General features: G+C 28.0%; 1 protein-coding gene across 1 annotated transcript in view; it reads left to right on the top strand.

Moving 5' to 3' along the window:
• The window catches only part of LOC122252519 (PDF receptor), a 255,856-nt gene that overhangs the window by 119,429 nt on the left and 131,427 nt on the right, over positions 1–5,000 (top strand). The gene's annotated exons all lie outside the window — the stretch shown is intronic.

Genomic DNA, 5,000 nt, shown 5'->3' with positions numbered 1-5,000 from the left:
AATTCGAGGTTTACACGTGAAGACTTTCGTTATTACGAGGTTTACACGTGAAAATTTTCGTTATTTCGAGGTTTAGTTGTGAAAACTTTCGTTATTTCAAGGTTTACACGTGAAAACTTTCGTTAATTCGAGGTTTACATGTGAAAACTTTCGTTATTTAGAGGTTTAGTTGTGAAAACTTTCGTTATTTCAAGGTTTACACGTGAAAACTTTCGTTATTTCAAGGTTTACACGTGAAAACTTTCGTTATTTAGAGGTTTAGTTGTGAAAACTTTCGTTATTTCAAGGTTTACACGTGAAAACTTTCGTTAATTCGAGGTTTACATGTGAAAACTTTCGTTATTTAGAGGTTTAGTTGTGAAAACTTTCGTTATTTCAAGGTTTACACGTGAAAACTTTCGTTATTTCAAGGTTTACACGTGAAAACTTTCGTTAATTCGAGGTTTACATGTGAAAACTTTCGTTATTTAGAGGTTTAGTTGTGAAAACTTTCGTTATTTCAAGGTTTACACGTGAAAACTTTCGTTAATTCGAGGTTTACATGTGAAAACTTTCGTTATTTAGAGGTTTAGTTGTGAAAACTTTCGTTATTTCAAGGTTTACACGTGAAAACTTCCGTTATTTCAAGGTTTACACGTGAAAACTTTCGTTAATTCGAGGTTTACACGTGAAGACTTTCGTTATTACGAGGTTTACACGTGAAAATTTTCGTTATTTCGAGGTTTACACGTGAAAACTTTCGCTATTTCGAGGTTTACACGTAAAAACTTTCGTTATTTCGAGGTTTACACGTGAAAACTTTTGTACTTACGAGGTTTACACGTGAAAACTTTCGTTATTTAGAGGTTTACATGTGAAAACTTTCGTTATTACAAGGTTTACACGTGAAAACTTTCGTTAATTCGAGGTTTACATGTGAAAACTTTCGTTATTTAGAGGTTTAGTTGTGAAAACTTTCGTTATTTCAAGGTTTACACGTGAAAACTTTCGTTAATTCGAGGTTTACATGTGAAAACTTTCGTTATTTAGAGGTTTAGTTGTGAAAACTTTCGTTATTTCAAGGTTTACACGTGAAAACTTTCGTTATTTCAAGGTTTACACGTGAAAACTTTCGTTAATTCGAGGTTTACATGTGAAAACTTTCGTTATTTAGAGGTTTAGTTGTGAAAACTTTCGTTATTTCAAGGTTTACACGTGAAAACTTTCGTTATTTCAAGGTTTACACGTGAAAACTTTCGTTAATCCGAGGTTTACACGTGAAAACTGCGCAACGTGATAAAGCCTTAAACTTAAACTCTATACATGAGACCCACACACTATAATCACCCTACAGAAAGGAAAATTAGTTTTTAATCCTTCATTTAATTAGTTTTTAATCCTTCCTTTAATTAGTTTTTAATCCTTCCTTTAATTAGTTTTTAATCCTTCATTTAATTAGTTTTTAATCCTTCATTTAATTAGTTTTTAATCCTTCATTTAATTAGTTTTTAATCCTTCATTTAATTAGTTTTTAATCCTTCATCTAATTAGTTTTTAATCCTTCCTTTAATTAGTTTTTAATCCTTCCTTTAATTAGTTTTTAATCCTTCCTTTAATTAGTTTTTAATCCTTCCTTTAATTAGTTTTTAATCCTTCCTTTAATTAGTTTTTAATCCTTCCTTTAAGTGCTCGAAAGGGTTTTGGTATCTGCCTTTTCACCAAGGTAAAGGAATTTGGCGGTTGGTTTCAACGAAAAGATAAGAGATAAACGAAATATGTTGGATCTCTTTATAAGGAAATGTATAAATATGAATATGTATGAAAAGAAAATATAAGAAAAAAAAGAAAAAAGGGAAAAGAAAAAAGTACGTGTATGTGTGTGTGTGTGTGTGTGTGTGTGTGTGTGTGTGTGTGTGTACGTATACATTATCTGATACACGAACATAGATTTGTTTGCGTGTTTACACATATAGGGTCATGAGTATTCAGAAATAAAGACATAAATAAAGGAATTCAACTTTTTTTTTCTCACCTCGGTGTGTGTCTGTCCATAAATACGCGGCATTAGTTTTTATTTTTCAGTCATTATTACCATCACTTTTCCTGGTTTCCGTGAAAGAGATGTGGTAAGCCTAGAGAGACGGAATTTTAAAACTTCCTTAAAGTTTATTCGATCCTATGTCTTAACCCTCCCCCCTAAAAAAAAAAAAAAAAAAAAAAAAGATATACATATAAATATATATATATATATATATATATATATATATATATATATATATTTATATATATATATTATATATATATAGTATATATATATATATATTATATATAATAATATAATATATTTATATGTATATAAGAAGAAAAAATGAATTGATAAATAAATTATAATAATAGTAATAACAATAATGATAATGATAATGATAATAGTATTAATAATGATAAAGATAATAATAATAATAATAATAATAATAACAATAACATGAATGATAATAATGATAAATAAATAATATATAATAATAATACATTAAAATCATACATGATGATGATAATAACAAAGATAATGCTAATAATAACAATAATGATAACAATAACAATAACAAAGATAACAAAATCAAACCTTTCTTAAATCCTCTACAATTTATCGACAATATTTTATAGATTGAACACTATTTATCTTGTGAACATATCACCAATTTTTTGTCAGTCATCTATTTCTTTCAACTAATACAATTACTCATTGCTTCCCCTTTCTCTATCACTAAGACTCCACATCTTGGGAGAGAGTCTGTTCTGTTGTGGTAGTTATTGGTATTATCATTTTTGTTGTATTTATTATCTTTATTATGATTATCATTATCATTATTATTATCATTGTTGTTGTTGTTGTTGTTATTATCATTATTGTTATCATTGCTGTTGTTAGTATTATCACTATCATTATCATTATCATTGTTGTTGTTATTATTATTATCATTATCATTGCTGTCAATATTATTGTCATTATCATTATTATTATCATTTTTCTTATTATTATTATCATTATCGTTATCATTGCTGCTATTATTATCATTATCATTATCATTATCATTATCATTGCTGTTATTACTATTATCATTATAATTTTTATTATTACTGTTGCTGTTATCATTATCATAATCATTATTATTATCATTATCATTGCTGTTATTATTATTATCATTATCATTATCATTGTTGCTGTTATTATTATCATTAATATTATTATTATCATTATCATTGCTGTTATTATTATTATCATTATTATTATAATTCTTGTTGTTATTATTATCATTATCATTATTATTAATCATTGTTGTTATTTATTGTTATCATTATTATTACGATCACATGTTTATTATCATTTTCACCATTGTCAGTAGTAAATCATCATCAACATCATCATCATTATCATTATCATCACCATTATCATCATTATCATTATGATTGTTATTATCATTATGATTATTATTAGCAATATGATTGTTATTATCATTATGATTGCTGTTATCATTGTTATCGCTATTATCATCGTTTCCTTCTTATCATTCTTCCCCTTTTATATTAATCTTCTTCTTCTGTTATTGCTTTCTTCTTCTTATCCAACATCCTCATCCTCATTTTCATCACCACCATCATCATTATTATCATCATCACCATCACCATCATCACCATCCCCATCACCATCACCATCACCATCATCACCATCATCATCATCATCATCATCAACATCAAAATCAACATCACCATCATCACCATCACCATCACCATCACCATAACCATCATCATCATCATCATCATCATCATTAATTTCATCATCATTTCGTCACATTCCAGTCCCCAATGTGACTTGCACATTCTTGGCATGCAATGTCCGGAACTGAACTCACGCGTTGCACCAAGACTAAAGGGATAACTAATAACACTGTTTCTCTCAGTGTGTAATTCAATTCATTGGTTATTCATGTATCGCTGAAATAGGATTTGTTGATCACAGATTAATTCAAAACAAATTATGAAGCCAATCTGTCTGTCTTAACCATACTTTCCTATCAAGCGACCCAATAGGTATGAAAATCTGTTAGTTGTAAGGTTGCAGGAATTGAAATGACCTCGGGGGTTGATTATGCAAGGTCCTGATGCCAATTAGATGTGATGATATCAGTTCGTATTCTGGAATGAATCCTTGGTGTTCAGATATTTGCATTTAGTGAAAACAAGATGTGAATGTACAGGATTTTTTTTTTTTTTTTTATGTTTGGATTTTTCCCCCCGTATGTGTTTGATCGAAATTTCTTTTGTATAATTCTTAAAAAAAAAAAAAAAAAAAAAAAAAAAAAAATATATATATATATATATATATATATATATATATATATATATATATATATATATATATATATATATATATATATATATAAACATATATATCTTACCTTAGTAGGAAGAGAATCTAGAACACAACAACTACACCAGGGAGTAAAAGATATACATTGTATGTAGGTTTGTGATCCTTACTAAAAGAATCACAGCTGTAAAGGGAGAAAGAAAGAGAGAGAGAAAAAAAACATGGTATTTACATATTCATGGCAAATGTGTTTAATCTGTACGTGATTTGCCAAAAATAATTGTTAAGTTGAAACTTATTAGAATTAAATACTCAGCTAGTCATAACATTTCTATGGGTATCTGTCGCGGCTTTATGTCATGACTTGCAATCATCGTCTGATGATTTTTATATATTTCTAAGGTACCTTGATGACTAAAATAGAAAAAAAACTAATGCAACCTTAATCAGCAAAATAGAGGTCGCATGATCAAACAACATATTTTAAATTGTCATCAAAAATACGAGTCATTTTCAAGACAAAGCTTCGTTGTTATGCTGGTGTCATAATCGGATTCTTGTTATCACTAACAATGGTATCTTTATCTAAATCACCATCAAGATCTTTACATCATCAAGACTACTGATTAAAACGATTCAATTTCCCCCCAAAAAA

This window comes from Penaeus japonicus, unplaced genomic scaffold, assembly GCF_977035675.1.
Source record: "Penaeus japonicus unplaced genomic scaffold, GWHDUDI00000001_assembly GWHDUDI00000020, whole genome shotgun sequence".
NCBI lineage: Eukaryota > Metazoa > Arthropoda > Malacostraca > Decapoda > Penaeidae > Penaeus > Penaeus japonicus.
Note: the sequence above shows the minus strand (reverse complement) of the source record. Positions and strands in the feature narration are given on the sequence as shown.